This window comes from Bos grunniens, chromosome 7 (genome assembly GCF_055505025.1).
Source record: "Bos grunniens cultivar Pamir isolate PY7600 chromosome 7, Bosgru_T2T1.0, whole genome shotgun sequence".
NCBI classification, from domain to species: Eukaryota; Metazoa; Chordata; class Mammalia; order Artiodactyla; family Bovidae; genus Bos; species Bos grunniens.
Window position 1 is genome coordinate 99,601,808 of NC_141171.1, and position 19,023 is coordinate 99,620,830.

The following is a 19,023-nucleotide window of genomic DNA, read 5'->3' on the forward strand; positions in this document are numbered from 1 at the left end:
TGGATTGGAAGAATCAATATAGTGAAAATGAGTATACTACCCAAAGCAATTTATAGATTCACTGCAATCCCTATCAAGCTACCAACGGTATTCTTCACAGAGCTAGAACAAATAATTTCACAATTTGTATGGAAATACAAAAAACCTCGAATAGCCAAAGCTATCTTGAGAAAGAAGAATGGAACTGGAGGAATCAACCTGCCTGATTTCAGGCTCTACTACAAAGCCACAGTTATCAAGACAGTATGGTACTGGCACAAAGACAGAAATATAGATCAATGGAACAAAATAGAAAGCCCAGAGATAAATCCACGCACATATGGACACCTTATCTTTGTCAAAAGAGGCAAGAATATACAATGGATTAAAGACAATCTCTTTAACAAGTGGTGCTGGGAAATCTGGTCAACCACTTGTAAAAGAATGAAACTAGAACACTTCCTAATACCATACACAAAAATAAACTCAAAATGGATTAAAGATCTAAACGTAAGACCAGAAACTATAAAACTCCTAGAGGAGAACATAGGCAAAACACTCTCTGACATACATCACAGCAGGATCCTCTATGACCCACCTCCCAGAATATTGGAAATAAAAGCAAAAATAAACAAATGGGACCTAATTAAAAGCTTCTGCACATCAAAGGAAACTATAAGCAAGGTGAAAAGACAGCCTTCAGAATGGGAGAAAATAATAGCAAATGAAGCAACTGTTTTTTGTTTTTATGCAAAAACTCCTACATATGTGGCTCCTCCCATACAGAACACTCACTCAGAGCTATTTGAGAAGCTGTCTCCAGGGCTTAAGTCTTCAGTAAGTCCACCAAACAAAACAAAAATAGGGTTCTAGAAATTCTAGTATTGTGCAGTGCTTAGTCACTCAGTTGTGTCCAATTCTTTGCAACCTCATGAACTGTAGCCCGCCAGGCTCCTCTGTCCATGGAGACTCTCCAGGAAAGAATACTAGTGTGGGTTGCCATGTCTTCTTCCAGGGGATCTTACCAATTGAGGGATTGAACCCAGGTCTCCTGCATTGCAGGCAGATTCTTTAGTGCACCTGAGCCACAGATGGCTTTGAAATTCTAGAGAGGAGTCCAACAATTCACCTGTAAATTTTATAACTCTTTAGGTTACATTGAGAACTATTCTTCATCTAAGAATGGATGAAAGTAGTGTAAGCTGATGCAGACTGTTGACATACAACAGATATTTCCCCAACAAAAATTATTTTTTTTTAAATCAGTAAAGAATTGCAATTCACGGCTGACAACCTTGGTAGGCTATGGAGATGTCAAGGCACAGCAAGGGAAGGAGAACTCTTGAACAGAGGAAAACAGAAAAGTGGGAGGGCTGTCATAAACAGGAAGGACTTTCTTGGTGGCTCAGGCAGTAAGGAATCTGCCTGCAGTGCAGAAGACCTGGGTTCAATCCCTGGGTTAGGAAGATCTCCTGGAGAAGGAAATGGCAACCCACTCCAGTATTCTTGCCTGAAGAATTCCATGGACATAGAAGCCCAGTGGGCTACAGTCCATGGGGTCGCAGAGTCAGCCATGACTGATTGACTAACACACACACACACACACACACACACACACACACACACACACACCATAAACAAAGAATCCATGGCTTTTCATAGGCTGGAATGTTGCCAGGAAAGAAGAGACTTCTTCCCAGTGGGCTTTCTCCTTCCCAGAGGGAAGGCTTCCTCCCCCTTATGTGGCATGAGAGCTCCCCATTCTGGTCTCCCAAATTTATCTGATTGAGGATTATGCTTACTATAATAAATTTTATATGCCTATGACCAACGGATGAAACAATGTGGGAAACAGCCCATCACTGTCTAATATTAGGTTTTGATTATAGAAACATATATTCACCTTTTTAAAAAACAGGAAAATACCTTGCTTTGAATTTATTAAACATCTTTATACTGCCACTCTCAGTTCAGTTCAGTTCAGTCACATTACTCATTTCTGACTCTTTGAAATCCCATGGACTGCAGCATGCCAGCCTTCACTGTCCATCATCAGATCTCAGAGCTTGCTTAAACTCATGTCCATTGAATCACTGATACCATCCAACCATGTCATCCTCTATTGTCCCCTTCTTTTCCTGTCTTCGATCTTTCCCAGCATCAGAGTCTTTTCTAATGACTCAGTTGTTCTCATGAGGTGGCCAAAGTATTGGAGCTTTAGCTTCAACATCAGTTCTTCCAATGAAAATTCAGGACTTGTTTTTTTGTTTATTTGTTTTATTTTATTATTATTTTTTTTTTTTTTTAGGATTCACTGGTTTGATCTCCTTGTAGTTCAAGGAACTCTCAAGAGTCTTTTCTAACACCACAGTTCAAAAGTATCATTTCTTTGGTGCTCGGCTTTCTTTATGGGCCAACTCTCACATCCATACATGACTACTGGAAAAACCATAGTTTTGACTATACAGACCTTCATCAGCAAAGTAATGTCCTTGTTTTCACAAAGAATTGGCCAAGACTGGGGAATTTTCACTTTCACTAGGTTTGTCATAGCTTTTCTTCCAAGGGACAAGCATCCTTTAATTTCATTGCTGCAGTCACTATCTGCAGTGATTTTGGAGCCCAAGAAAATAAAGTTTGTCACTGTTTCCATTTTCTCCTCATCTATTTGCCATCAAGTGATGGGACCAAATGCCATGATCTTAGTTTTTTGAATGTTGAGTTTTAAGCCAGCTTTTTCACTCTCTTATTTAACTTTCATCAAGAGGCTCTTTAGTTTCTCTTTGCTTTCTGCCATAAGAGTGGTGTCATCTGTATACCTGAGGTTAATGATATTTCTATGGGCAATCTTGATTCCAGCTTGTTCTTCATTTAGTCCAGCATTTCACTTGATGTACTCTGCATATAAGTTACATAAGTTGGGTGATAATATACAGCCTTGATATACTCCTTTCCCATTTGGAACCAGTCTGTTGTTCCATGTCTGGTTCTAGCTGTTGCTGCTGGACCTGCATACAGAATTCCTAGGAGGCAGGTTAGGTGGTCTGGTATTTCCATCACTTGAAGAATTTTCCAGTTTGTTGTGATCCACATAGCCAAATGCTTTAGCATAATCAATGAAGCAGAAGTAGATGTTTTTCTGGAATTCTCTTGCTTTTTCTATGATACAATGGATGTTGGCAATTTGATGTCTGGTTCCTCTGCCTTTTCTAAATCCAGCTTCATCATCTGAAAGTTCTCAGTTCATGTACTGTTGAAGCCTAGCTTGGAAAATTTTGAACATTACTTGGCTAGCATGTGAAATGAGTAAAACTGTATGAAATGAGTGCAGTTGTGCAATAGTTTGTACTTTCTTTGGCATTGTCTTTTTTGAAATTGGAATGAAAACTGACATTTTTCAGTTCTGTGGCCACTGCTGAGTTTTCCAAATTTGTTGGCATATTCAGTGCAGCCTTTTAAGAGCATCATCTTTTAGGATTTGAAATAGCCCAGCTGGAATTCCATCACCTCCACTAGCTTTGTTCATAATGATGCTTCCTAACTCCCACTCAACTTCACACTCCAGGATATCTGTCTCTAGGTGAAGGATCACACCATTGCAGTTATCTGGGTCATTAAGATTTTTATTGTATTTCTTCTGTGTATTCTTGACACCTCTTCTTAATATCTTCTGCTTCTGTTAGGTCCAAACATTTCTGGTTTTTGTCCTTTATTGTCCCCATCTTTGCATGAAACATTCCCTTGGAATCTCTGATTTTCCTGAATAAATCTCTAGTCTTTCCTGTTCTGTTTTCCCCTATTTCTTTGTGTTGATCACTTCAGAAGGTGTTCTTCTCTGTCCTTGCTTTTGTTTGGAACTCTGCTTTCAGATGGATATATCTTTCCTTTTCTCTTTTGCCTTTCACTTCTCTTCTTTATTCAGCTGTTTGTAAGGCCTCCTCAGACAACCATGTTGCCTTTTTGCATTTCTTTTTCTTGGAGATGGTCTTGGTCACTGACTCCTATACAATGTCACGAACCCCTGTCTGTAGATCTTCAGGCACTCTGCCTATCAGGTCTAATCCCTTGAATCTATTTGTCACCTCCATTGTATAATTGTAAGAGATTTGATTTAGGTCATATCTGAATGGTCTAGTGGTTTTCCCTACTTTCTTCAATTTCAGTCTGAATTTGGCAATAAGAAGTTCATGAACTGAGCCATAGTCAGCTCCTGGTCTAGTGTTTTCTGACTGTATAGAGCTTCTCCATCTTTGGCTACAAAGAATATAATCAATCTGATTTTGGTACTGACCATCTAGTGTGATGTCCATGTGTAGAGCTGTCTCTTGTGTTGTTTGAAGAGGGTGTTTGCTATGGCCCGTGGGTTCTCTTGGCAAAACTCTGTTAGCCTTTGCCCTATTTCATTCTGTACTCCAAGCCCAACTTACCTGTTACTCCAGATATCTCTTGAACTCCTACTTTTGGATTCCAGTCCCCTATGATGAAAAAGACATCTTTTTTTGGTGTTAGTTCTAGAAGGTCTTGTAGGTCCTCATAGAACTGTTCTCTTTCAGTTTCTTTGGCAATAGCAGTTGGGGCATAGACTTGGATTATGGTGATATTGAATGGTTTGCCTTGGAAATGAAGAAAAATCATTCTGTCATTTCTGAGATTGCAACCAAGTACTGCCTTCTGGACTCTTTTTTAATTATGAGGGTTCCTCCATTTCTTCTAAGGGATTCTTGCCCATAGTAGTACTAATATAATTTATGAACTATTTTTGGCTATTATAGTTAGGGAAATAGTCTGCATCATTCTAACCACTGTGGTGTTGAAGAAGACTCTTGAGAGTCCCTTGGACTTCAGGGAGATCCAACCAGTCCGTCCTAAAGGAACTCAATCCTGGGTGTTCATTGGAAAGACTGATGTTGAAGCTGAAACTCCAATATTTTGGCCACCTGATGCAAAGACCTGACTCATTTGAAAAGACCCTGATGCTGGGAAAGATTGAAGGCAGGAGGAGAGGAGACGACAGAGGATGAGATGGTTAGATGGCATCACCGACTCAATGGACATGAGTTTGGGTAAACTCCAGGAGTTGGTGACAGACATAGAGGCCTGGCGTGCTGCAATTCATGGGGTCACAAAGAGTCAGGCATGACTGACTAAACTGAACTAAACTGATTCTAACCACTATCATGTTCAGAATATCTAATACATCACAGGAGTTTAAAGATAATTTTATTGAATTCTAATTGTTTAACTTCATGTGTACACTGAATATAGTCATGATAAACTGATCTCTTCTAAAAAGCCTAATACATGAAGAAATGCATTGAGCTTTTAGTAATTCTCAGAAGGTATAGATAGACTCTACCAAGTACTCTTAATGCTGTTATTTTCATTAACAGAAGTCAATCTACAAACCTTTCAATTGTTTACTAGTTGACCCACTCTTTCAAGTGCTGCCATTATTCTTGGGATGTAAGAGAAGAATCTATCATTAACTCTATGATGGGATTATGATTATAGATAAATTCAGTAATTAAAGACTGCTGTTCATAAAACACAGTATGAGTACTCCTGAATCTGAAATATCTGACTGGGGTTATATCACACATATCTGTCTGTGAGTTATCATTAATAAATTTATATTAGAACCTGGCCAAAAAATAACTATAAATCTCCAATGGGAAAGAATGTTACAATGTAGTTCAGGGTTTTTTTTTGTTTTGTTTTTGTTTTTTTAATGGTATCCATGGAAGTTATCATCTAGGCATCCTGAACTGCTAAAATGAAAAGCAAAACTGCTTATCTATGTAGATGGCCTATAGGTTTTTATCAAATTATTTTAGAGAACTTTGATCCAAAAAGAAGAATATATTTATATAACACACATATACACACATTCTCTCTCTCTCCCCATCCCCATCTCTTTCCTTCTGTCTCTACTTCTTTTCTCTTTGAGTAAACTGAAGTCCAGAGAGGTTAGTGAACTGGCCTCTAAATGCAATTTTCCTTGTCACACAGTTAAACAGAACTGGGGCCGGAACTGTGTTCTTCTGGTTTTCCTGAACTGATGTTGCCTACATGTATATTTACAAATATGTTACATCTCTTGTTGGATTGATCCCTTTATTATTAAAACACTTCAACATTTCTTGTAAGGCTAATTTAGCAGTGATGATCTCTAGCTTTTGCTTGTCTGGGAAACTCTTTCTCTCTCCTTCAATTCTGAATGATAACCTTGCTGCGTAGAGTATTCTTGGTTGTAAGTTTTTCCATTTCATTAGTTTGACTATATTCTGCCAGTCATTTGGGGACAATAAAGTTTCTATTGGAAAATCAGCTGATAGTCTTATGGGGATTTCTCTTGCTGCTTTTAAGGTTCACTTTTTGCCATTAACTCTTAACATTTTAATTATAATGTCCTTTAGTGTGGGTGTCTTTCAGTTAATCATTGGGACTCGCCGTGATATCTGGACTTAGATGTCAATTTCCTTCACCAGGTTAGGAAAGTTTTCAGCCATTGTTTCTTCAGATAGGTTTTCTGCCTCTTTCTCTCTCTCTCTCTCTCTCTTTCTTCTTTCAGGACCTTTGTAATGTAAATGTTAGTATACCTGATGTTGTCCCAGAGGTCTCTCAAACTATCCTAATTGTTTTTTTATTCTTTTCTTTTTGCTATGCCAAGTGGGTGATTTCCACTATACTATTTTCCAGATCACTGCTCTGATCTTCTGCATGCTTTGATCTACTGTTGATTCCCTCTAGTGTATTTTTCATTTCATTTATTGTATTCTTCACTTTTGATTTTTAAAAAATATTTTCTACCTCTTGCTGATACTCTAAGTTCATCTATTCCTCTCTCACATTCACTAAACATTTTGGGTCGGAGGTTAAAGCATCTGCCTGCAATGTGGGAGACCTGGGTTCGACCCCTGGGTTGGGAAGATCCCCTGGAGAAGGAAATGGCAACCCACTCCAGTATTCTTGCCTGGAAAATCCCATGGACAGAGGAGCCTTGTGGGCTATACTCCATGGGGTAGCAAAGGGTTGGACACGACTGAGTGACTTCACTTCATTACTTTGAACACTTTATGTTGAAAATTGCTTATCTTCATTTTTTTCAGTCCCTTTTCTGAGTTTTGTCTTGGTTTTTCATCTATAAAGTATTCCTTTGTCTCCTAATTTTGCCTAAATCTCTTTTTTGCTTCTCTATATTAGGTAAATTGGCTATATCTCTCAGTATTGAAAAAAAAAAAGGCCTTAAGTAGAAGATGTTTTGTGGGGCTCAGCCGCATAATATTCCCTGGCCACCAGCACCAGAGGTATGTCCTCTGTGGGCCATGTAAACCTTGCTATTATGGCTGGACCTTGGTTGCTGCAGATGTGCTAGTGTGTAGGGAGAATTAATGAATATCCTTCTCCCAGGCACTTTTTAAGTGGTTCCCTTTGCACTTGGGGTTCCAAATAGGAAAAGGAGTTCATCAAGGCTGTATACTGTCACCCTGTTTATTTAACTTATATGCAGAGTATATCATGAGAAATGCTGGGCTGGAAGAAGCACAAGCTGGAATCAAGATTTCCGGGAGAAATATCAATAACCTCAGATATGCAGATGACACCACCCTTATGGCAGAAAGTGAAGAGGAACTCAAAAGCCTCTTGATGAAAGTGAAAGTGGAGAGTGAAAAAGTTGGCTTAAAGCTCAACATTCAGAAAACGAAGATCATGGCATCCGGTCCCATCACTTCATGGGAAACAGATGGGGAAACAGTGGAAACAGTGTCAGACTTTATTTTTCTGGGCTCCAAAATCACTACAGATGGTGACTGCAGCCATGAAATTAAAAGACGCTTACTCCTTGGAAGGAAAGTTATGACCAACCTAGATAGTATATTGAAAAGCAGAGACATTACTTTGCCAACGAAAGTTCGTCTAGTCAAGGCTATGGTTTTTCCTGTGGTCATGTATGGATGTGAGAGTTGGACTGTGAAGAAGGCTGAGCACCAAAGAATTGATACTTTTGAACTGTGGTGTTGGAGAAGACTCTTGAGAGTCCCTTGGACTGCAAGAAGATCCAACCAGTCCATTCTGAAGGAGATCAGCCCTGGGTGTTCTTTGGAAGGAATGATGCTAAAGCTGAAACTCCAGTACTTTGGCCACCTCATGCGAAGAGTTGACTCATTGGAAAAGACTCTGATGCTGGGAGGGATTGGGGGCAGGAGGAGAAGGGGATGGCAGAGGATGAGATGGCTGGATGGCATCACTGACTCGATGGATGTGAGTCTGAGTGAACTCTGGGTGTTGGTGATGGACAGGGAGGCCTGGCATGCTGCGATTCATGGGGTCGCAAAGAGTTGGACATGACTGAGCCACTGATCTGATCTGATCTGACCTTTGCACTGGGACTTAGGGTGAGTGAGTCTGTGCATTCAATAAAAGAATCTCAGTTTTCTATCGCCCTCTGGTTTTCCTGACATAGGCCCTGCTGCTTTTCAAAGCCAGAAGTTATGCATGCTCGTCTCCTCAGACTGGAGAGCCTGAGGTTGGGCCGAGACCTCTTGCTCTTCAGGGGGAACCTCTGCAGTTGTAATATCCTTCCTTTCTGTGGGTCATCATATAAGGAACTTGGCCTCTGAATAGATCACATCTCTCCATCTCTTGCCAGTCTTGATGTGGCCTTTCTTTATATCCTTAGTCAGAGAAAATCTTTTCTGCTAAAGTTCAGGTAATTCTCAAAGATAGTTGTATACGTAATTGTAGTTTTGATGTGTCCATCAGAGGAGGTTAGCTCTGGATCCTCTTATTCTGCTATCTTGATCCCTAATTAAGTGTATTTTTAAGGCAAAAATTCTTCAAAGGGCCATTTAATTACATATTTTTTAAAATAAAGCACTTAAATCATCTATTTTAATTTTTATTATCTACATATTTATAAGATAATTATACATTTACCCTGATTTGTTTTTATCATTAAATCAAAATATTCAATTAAAGCACTGGTTAAATATTCATGATGAAGAATTAAGTTACACACATCATCTTTAATTATTATTACAAATTGTCTTTGTTAATAAAGCCAATTAAGCTAGCCCAGTGAAACCCAGATAAAGAGAAATGTATTTAAATTCAATTATATACAATATTTAATGGTCTGTTTATTATGCTAAGTAATAAGCTAAATCATGTCCAGTGTAAATGAATCATTATTAGAAAAAGTCAGAGTCATCATTTTAGCAAAGAAAAGTATTTTCATATAAATTTTATACTAATGTAATCATTTGAGCAAGAACACAGGTTTATTATATAACTACCATTGTATCTATTGATACCAGACACAAAATGAAGGGCTGTGACTACAGAAAGTTCATTTCAATCATAACTCCAGAAGGAAATCAGTGTTTGACCTTGAACAAGACTGATGTTCTGTTGACTCAATTTCCTCCTACACAAATAGATGTCTATTCTACCTACCTTACATATGAGATGCTTTTAAATAACAGTTCAGTTTTAATCTGGATACTTGACTGGAATATGAAATACTTACTGCCAGAAAATATTTTTCCAGTATTGTGTGACTAGGCAGTTTTCCTCTGAATCAATATGCTCTTTCTTTCTTTCTTTCTTTTTTTTTGTTCAGATCAGATCAGATCAGATCAGTTGCTCAGTTGTGTCTGACTCTTTGCGACCCCATGAATCGCAGCACGCCAGGCCTCCCTGTCCATCACCAACTCCCGGAGTTCACTCAGACTCACATCCATCGAGTCAGTGATGCCATTCAGCCATCTCATCCTCTGTAGTCCCCTTCACCTCCTGCCCACAATCCCTTCCAGCATCAGAGTCTTTTCCAATGAGTCAACTCTTCGCATGAGGTGGCCAAAGTACTGGAGTTTCAGCTTTAGCATCATTCCTTCCAAAGAACACCCAGGGCTGATCTCCTTCAGAATGGACTGGTTGGATCTCCTTGCAGTCCAAGGGACTCTCAAGAGTCTTCTCCAACACCACAGTCCAAAAGCATCAATTCTTTGGCCCTCAGCCTTCTTCACAGTCCAACTCTCACATCCATACATGACCACAGGAAAAACTTGGATACAAATATTCACACTTTGCATTAAATACTTTTTCGCGTTATATGCTTGTTTTGCCTCTCGCCTGCCTGCTAGCTCACACCTAGATCAACACCTAGCAGCAGCAGGGTGGCAAACGTAACCACACTAGGCGACAAAAAGACCAGCCAATCCAATTGTCGGATTAAACTTTATCCTCATAATACGTGAATTTCAGCATTCACTTAAGGGGTGGATGCAAAATAATTTCTCTTGACTCACACACTTTAACTCAGTTTGTGAGGTAGATCAAAATGTTATTTCCTGTCAAAGGAAATTAAGAAACAAAAATCAAGTATGTGCTAGACTATCACTTTCTAGTTCCCATTTTCTAGGTAAGCAGATGCTCTCAAAAAAATGAAAGACCTCAGAGATAACGACATTCTCCTTTACTGATTTTTCCTATTAATATCCACATCTTTTCAAAAGTAACTACTTAACATACCCCTCAAATAAATTAGACCTTCAGCTATATATTTATTCTGCATGTTGAAATTACTTGAGAATCCAACAGAATGTCCTGGATCTCTGATCATTTTCCTTGAGTACACATTATATGCAAAACTTCATTCAGTATTTTGTATTCACTTTTTCATTAAATCTACAAAATAACCCTATGATATAACAGTTTTTATTCTATACCCAGTATATAGATGAGAGTCATAGACACTATGAAACCTAGCCTAGGTTAAAGAGCTAGTAAGTACTGGGGTTGGAATGTAAATTTCACATAAACATGATTTTAAACATTATATAGTTCATAATACTTTAAAAGACCCAGTCATACATACTGAAAGTATTCATTGCAAACAAATAACACACTAAAATATAAGTTTTACAAGTGCGTAATATTTGATTCCATGGATACACACACATTCATTTCATCATTCTGGTACTGTAGAATAACTCTCAATCTGGTCTATATCTTTCCTTATCATGAATGATACTGTCATTCTTGAACTTAAAACATTGCCCACACCTTAATAATAACTTTATAGAAGTGGATATACTTTATAGAAGGTATGTACTCATTTGAAATTTTAACTTACACACACACAGAATCATATTTACCGGCAGTGAAAATTCACATCACCAAGCATTATAACATAAAATCTATTTTCCCATGTTCTTGCCATGTCTGCATATTGCACATGTTTCTGTGTAATAAACTTAATTATAATGTGCATATATATGTTGAATGTTATATATATATATATATAAAACATGTATATTTGCTATGTGTGTATACACATATATATGTATCTGTGTGTATATATGGAGGCGACACAGAGATTGAGACAGAGGTTATATATTTATGCAATAAATATTTTTGCAGGATAGTGAAAAATATATTGTACAAGTGTTTTTCCATCAGATACTACATGGTAGCTCTCAGTGTAGTTGAAGAGGGAACATTATATTTTAGAGTTGTATACAAAATGAGTTCATATGCTAGAGTATAAATAAGGTACCAATACATATGGCAACAAGAAGAAAACTTAGAAATAAGTAAGAAATACCTTTTTATCTCAAGTGTACTAAATGTCTAAATTTGCCCTTATATAGGCTTTCCTGGTGGCTCAGATGGTAAAGAATCTGCCTGCAGTGCGGGAGACCTGGGTTTGATCCCTGATTTGGGACAATCCCCTGGAGAAGGGAACAGCTACCCAGTCCAGTATTCTGGCCTGAAGAATTCCATGGACAGAGGAGCCTGGCAGGCTACAGTTCATGGGTTCACAAAGAGTCAGATATGACTAAGCACCTTTTGCTTTCACTTTTCTGCCAAAAGAAGCAGACCTGTATGTATTCATCACTGGTTACCTTGTTCTCTAGCTTTCTGTGGGCTTGGTCAGTGAGGAATATCAGGAGATGAAATGAAGAAATCAGCACAATTATATGTGTTCCTCCAGCTCTCTCACGGTGATACTGGCTTGGGCTGGCTGTATTCTTGAACGAAATTTTACATCATCCTTTCATGTGGCCTTCTCACTAGGACTTTCACATTTTAGTTTCCAGAAGCTACTTGCTCTACTGGGGCTTAATAGTTACACACCTCTTCAAAATATCTATTTCATATTGGGTTAATATTGGTAGTTTATAATTTTCAAGCAGTTAGTCTACTTCATCTAAGTTGTCAAAGAAAGGGAAAAGTCCATGGAAACGGAACAGAGAGAATCATAGTTGCTTTAATCATAGTCACTTTTCATAAATGATTTACATGTTTGTGTCCCCTCATAATTCATATGTTGGAATTCTAATCTCCAATGTGATGGTATTAGGAGCTGGGCCCTTTGGGATGTTTAGATCAGGAGGGCAGAGCCTTAGTGAATGGGATTAATGACCCTATAAATGAGTCTCTAGAAAGAGCTCTCATTTCTTCCACCACGTGCAGCTACAGTGAAAAGACAGCTGTCTGTGAACCAGAAAACAGATTCTCATCAGACAATGAAACTGCTAGTGCCTTGATCTTGGATTTTCCAGATTGCCCCTGATAATAGAATCTGTGTTTCTTTCTCCTTCTGTCTCTCCTCTGCCCTGTTTTGAGAGGTAGATCAATTTCATTGATCTTTTCAAAGAACAAGTTCTTCATTTCAAAAGTTCTGTCTATTGTTTTGCAGTTTTTAATTTCACTTATTTCTATTCTTATCTTTGTTACTTCTCTTTGCCTTGGGTTTATTTTTTTCTTCTCTCTCTTAACATGCAAATTTAGGTTTTTGATCTGAGAATTTTCCTCTTTCCTAATGTGAGCATAGACTGCTATAAATTTTCCTTTTATAGTATTTTAGCTATGGTCCACAAATTTTGATATGTTAGTTCAGTTCTGTCATTTAGTCGTGTCCAAGTCTTTGCGACCTCATGAACTGCAGCATGCCAGGCCTTCCTGTCCAGCACCAACTCCCAGAGTTCACCCAAACCCACATCCATTGATTCGGTGATGCCATCCAACCATCTCATCCTCTGTCGTCCCCTTGTACTCCTGGCCTCAATCTTTCCCAGCATCAGGGTCTTTTCAAATGAGTTAGTTCTTCACATCAGGTGGTCAAAGTATTGAAGTTTCAGCTTCAACATCAGTGTCTCCAATGAACACCCAGGACTGATCTCCAGCAAGTTGGATGGACTGGTTGGATCTCCTTGCAGTCCAAGGGACTCTCAAGAGTTTTCTTCAACACCGCAGTTCAAAATCATCAATTCTTTGGCACTCAGCTTTCTTTATAGTCCAACTCTCTCATCCATACATGACCACTGGAAAAACTTGGCTAGACAGACCTTTGTTGACAAAGTAATGTCTCTGCTTTCAATATGCTGTCTAGGTTGGTCATAACTTCCCTTCCAAGGAGCAAGCGTAAATTTGCACTTAATTGAGTTCCAGGTACTTTCTGATTCCCCTTGAGACTTTCTTTTTGACCCACTCATTATTTAGAAGTGTGTTCAGTTTCTACCAATTTGGAAGTTTTCCTGTTATCTTTCCTACTGATTTCTAGTATGATTACACTGGTTGAAGAACACATTGTGTTTGATTTTAGTTCTTCACATTTAAGGAGGTTTGTTTTATATCCAGGATATGATATATCTTGGTATACATTTTGTGATCACTTGAAGAAACGTATTCCTGTTGGTTGGAGTGTTCTGTAAAGATCCTTTAGATTCTGTTGGTTTCATGGTATTCTCTACTTTTATACCCTTGTTGGTTTTCTAATTATTATATGTTTCGTTGTGAAAGAGGTGTTAAAGTCTCCATCTATAATGGTGGATTTGTCTATTCTTCAATTCCATCAGTTTCTACATCACATATTTTGCATTTCTGTTTTTTGGTACACACACATTTAGGATTGCTATCTTCTCGGTGCATTATCTATGTGTAATGTCCCACTGTGACTCTGGTTACTCTCTTTAATAAATATAAAACCACTAATACATTTTAAAATTATATTTTTTCATGAAATATATTTTCCATCCCTTTGTTTTCAATCTACCTATGTTTTTTTTTAATTTAATTTTTAAACTTTACAATATTGTATTAGTTTTGCCAAATATCGAAATGAATCTGCCACAGGTATACCCGCGTTCCCCAATCTACCTATGTTGTTATATTTAAAATGAGGTGGTTTTTTTTTTTTTAATAGACAGTAGATAGGTCACAATTTTTCATTTACTTTGCCAATGTCTTCTAATCAGTGCATTTTAACAATATGTTCTAATCTAATTCATGATAACTTAGGGGTTAAATATGTCAATTTAATTTTTTTCCTCTTGGTTCCTTTCAGTTCTTCAAATTTTAATGAGGCTTCTTTTATGACCCAGGATATGTTGAACCATAAAAATCCAGCTCGCTGAATCTTCCCCTAATTTCTATCCTACTACTGAGCCCATGCACTGAGCTTTTCAAGTCTATTTTATTTTCCTGCCTTTTGTGGAAGAACTTTTTTAGAATTTCATTTTGATTTATCTATAGTGCTTTGAGTGTATCTGTACAGCTTTTAAAGATTACCCTGGGTACTACTATACACATAGAGTAATGCATATCTCTATACAATGCACTGGTGTCATCATTTTACCGGTCCTCAGTTCAGTTGCGTTGCCCAGCCGTGTTCAACTCTTTGCGACCCCATGGACTGCAGCACGCCAGGCATCCCTGTCCACCACCAAATCTTGGAGCTTACTCAAGCTCATGTCCATCACATCAGTGATGCCATCCAACCATCTCATCCTCTGTCGTCCCCTTCTCCTCCTGCCTTCAATCTTTCCCAGCATCGGGAACTTTTCCAATGAGTCTGTTCTTCGCATCAGGTGGCCAAAGTACCGGAGTTTCAGCTTCAGCATCAGTCCTTCCAATGAATATTCAGGACTGATATCCTTTAGGATGGACTGGTAGGATATCCTTGCAGTCCAAGGGACTCTCAAGAATCTTCTGCAACACCAACGTTCAAAAGCACCAATTCTTCGGTGCTCAGCTTTCTTTATAGTCCAACTCTCACCTCCACACAAGACTATTGGAAAAACCATAGCTTTGACTAGACGGACCTTTGGTAAAGTAAAAAAATGTTGATAAAGTAATGCCTCTGCTTTTTAACATGCTGTCTAGGTTGGTCATAGCTTTTCTTCAAAGGAACAAGCATCTTTTAATTTCATGGCTGCAGTCACCATCTCAGTGATTTTGGAGCCCAAAAGAATAAATTCTCTCACTGTTTCCATTCTCTCCCCCTCTATTTGCCATGAAGTGATGGGACCGGATGCCATGATCTTAGTTTTCCAAATGTTGAGTTTTAAACCAACATTTTCACTCTCATATTTCACTTTCATCAAGAGGCTCTTCAGTTCTTACTTGTTTTCTGCCATAAGGGTGATGTCATCTGCATATCTGAGGTTACTGATAATTCTTCCAGCAATCTTGATTCCAACTTGTGCTTCATCCAGTCCAGAGTTTTGCATGACATAATCTGCATATAAGTTAAATAAACAGGGTGACACTACACAGCTTTTACATACTCCTTTCCCAGTTTGGAACCAGTCTGTTGTTCCATGTCCAGTTCTAACTTTTGCTTCTTGACCTGTATACAGGTTTCTCAAGAAGCAGGTCAGGTGGTCTGGTATTCCTATCTCTTGAAGAATTTTCCACAATTTGTTGTGATCCATACAATCAAAGACTTTGGCACAGTCAATAAAGCGAAAGTAGATATTTTTCTGGAACTCTCTTGCTTTTTCAATGATCCAGCAGAGGTTGGCAATTTGATCGGTGGTTCCTCTGCTTTTTCTAAATCCAGCTTGAACATTTGGAATTTCATGGTTCACAAACTGTTGAAGCCTTGCCTGGAGAATTTTGAGCATCAGTTTGCTAGCCAGTGAAATGAATGCAATTATGTGGTAGTTTAACATTCTTTGGCATTGCCCTTCTTTGGGATTGGAATGAAAAATGACCTTTCCGGTACTGTCGCCACTGCTGAACTTGCCAGATTTGCTGGCATATTGAGTGCAGCACTTTCACAGCATCATCTTTCAGGATTTGAAATAGCTTAGCTGGAATTCCATCACCTCCACTAGCTTTGTCCATAGTGATGCTTCCTAAGGCCCACTTGACTTTTACATTCCAGGATGTCTGGCTCTAGGTGAGTGATCACACCATTGTGGTTATCTGTGTCATGAAGATATTTCTGTGTATTCTTGCCACCTCTTCTTAATATCTTCTGCTTCTGTAGGGAAAAGTCCCAGCATCAGGGGTTTTTCCATTGGGTCGGCTCTTCCCATCAGGTGGCCAAAGTATTGGAGTTTCAGCCTCAGATTCAGTCCATCCAGAGAACATTCAGGATTGATTTTCTTTAGGATTGACTGCTTTGATCTCCTTGCAATCCAAGGAACTCTCAAGAGTCTTATACAATGCCACAATTCAAAAGGATCAATTGTTTGGTGCCTAGCCTTCTGTTTCTTCCTCAATAAAATTAGAGATACCAAGGTAATATTTCATGCAAAAATGGGCACAATGAAGGACAGAAATATGCACTTAACAGAAGCAGAAGATATTAAGAAGAGGTGGCAAGAATACAAAAAAGAACTATACAAAAAAGATCTTCATGACCTAGATAAATGATCACACAATGCCAATGGTGTGATCACTCACCTAGAGCCAGACATCCTGGAATGCAGAGTCAAGTGGGCCTTAGGAAGCATCCGTACCAGCAAAGCTAGTGGAGGTGATGGAATTCCAGTTGAGCTATTTCAAATCCTGAAAGATGATGCTGTGAAAGTGCTGCACTCAAAATGCCAGCAAATTTGGAAAACTCAGCAGTGGCCACGTGACTGGAAAGGTCAGTTTTCATTCCAATCCCAAAGAAGGACAATGCCAAATGATATTCAAAATTCCACACAATTGCACTCATCTCACATTCTAGCAAAATAACGCTCAAAATACTCCAATTCAGGCTTCAACAGTATGTGAACCGTGAACTTCCAGGCATTTATCCTGGATTTAGAAAAGGCAGAGGAACCAGAGATCTAATTGCCAACATACTTGGATCATAGAAAAAGCAAGAGAGTTGCAGAAAAACATCTACTTCTGTTTTATTGACTACACCAAAGCCTTTGACTCTGTGGATAACAACAAACTGTGGAAAGTTCTTAAAGAGATGCAAACACCAGTCCAGCTTACCTACCCCCTGAGGAATCTGTATGCAGATCAAGAAGCAACAGTTAGAACCAGACCTGATGAAACAGACTGATTCCAAATTGGTAAAGGAGTATGTCAAGGCTGTTTATTGTCACCTTGCTTATTTAACTTATATGCAGAGTACATCTTGCGAAATGCTGGGCTGCATGAAGCACAAACTGGAATCAAGATTGCTGGAAGAAATATCAATAATCTCAGATAAGCAGATGACACCACCCTTATGGACAAAAGTGAAGAGTCACTAAAGAGCCTCTTAATGAAAGTGAAAGAAGAGAGGGGAAAAGCTGGCTTAAAACTGAACATTCCAAAAACTAAGATCAAGGTATCCAGTCCCATCACTCCATGGCAAATAGATGGAGAAACAATGGAAACAGTAACAGACTTAACTTTCTTGGGCTCCAAAACCACTGTAGATGGTGAACTACCGCCGTGAAATTAAAAGACGCTTGTTTCTTGGAAGAAAATCTATGACCAATCTAGCTGCTGCTGCTGCTAAGTCACTTCAGTCATGTCCGACTCTGTGGGACCCCATAGATGGCAGCCCACCAGGCTCCCCCGTCCCTGGGATTCTCCAGGCAAGAACACTGGAGTGGGTTGCCATTTCCTTCTCCAATACATGAAAGTGAAAAGTGAAAGTGAAGTAGCTCAGTCGTGTCCGACTCTTCTCGATCCCATAGACTGCAGTCTACAAGGCTTCTCCATCCATAGGATTTTCCAGGCAAGAGTACTGGAGTTGGGTGCCATCGCCTTCTCTGTGACCAAGCTAGACAAGGTATTAAAAAGCAAAAACATCATTTTGTCAACAATGTTTCACCTCGTCAAAGCTTTGTTTTTTCCAGTAGAATGTATGGATGTGAGAGTTGGACTATAAAGAAAGCTCAATGCTGAAGAATTGATGCTTTCAAACTGTGGTGCTGGAGAAGACTCCTGAGAGTCCCTTGGATAGCACAGAGTTCAAACCAGTCAATCCTAAAGTTCCATCCTAAAAGAGATCAGTCCTGAATATTCATTGGAAGGACTGATGTGGAAGCTGAAACTCCAATACTTTGGCCACCTGATGTGAGGAATTGACTCATTGGAAAAGACCCTGATGCTGGGTAAGATTGAAGGCTGGAGGAGAAGAGCACAACAGAAGATGATATGGTTGCATGGCATCACCAACTCAATGGACATTAGTTTGAGCAAGCTCCAGGAGTTGGTGGTGGACAGGGTAGCCTGGCACGCTGCAGTCCATTGGCCCACAGACAGCCTGACACAACTGAGCAACTGAACTGACTGACAGCCTTCTTATTGGTCCAACTCTCACATCCCTACATGACTCTTGGCAAAACAGTTTTGACTCTATGGTCTTTTGTCAGTAGAGTAATGTCTCTGCCTTTTAATATGCTATCTAGTTTTGCCATAGTTTTTTTCCCAAGGAGAATGCATCTTTTAATTTTATGGCTGCAGTCACCTCTGCAGTGATTTTGGACCCCAAGAAAGTAAAGTCTGTCACTGTTTCCATTTTTTCCCCATGTATTTGCCATGAAGTAATGGGGCCAGGTGCCACGATCTTAGTTTTTGAGTACTGAGTGTTAAACCAGGTTTTTCAGTCTCCTGTTTTACCTTCATCAAGAGACTCTTTAATTCCTCTTTGCTTTTTGCTATAAGGGTAGTATCATCTGCATATCTGAGGTTATTGATTCCTCCCAGAAATCTTGATTCCAGTTTGTGCTTCATCCAGCCTGGCATTTCGCATGATGTACTCTGCATATAAGTAAAATAAGCAGGTTGACGATAGACAGCCTTGACGTACTC

At 39.0% G+C, this 19,023-nt stretch overlaps 1 long non-coding RNA gene across 1 annotated transcript in view; it reads right to left on the bottom strand.

Annotated features, from left to right (window-relative positions):
- LOC147370032 (uncharacterized) overlaps positions 1–19,023 on the bottom strand; it is a 226,151-nt gene that overhangs the window by 858 nt on the left and 206,270 nt on the right. The gene's annotated exons all lie outside the window — the stretch shown is intronic.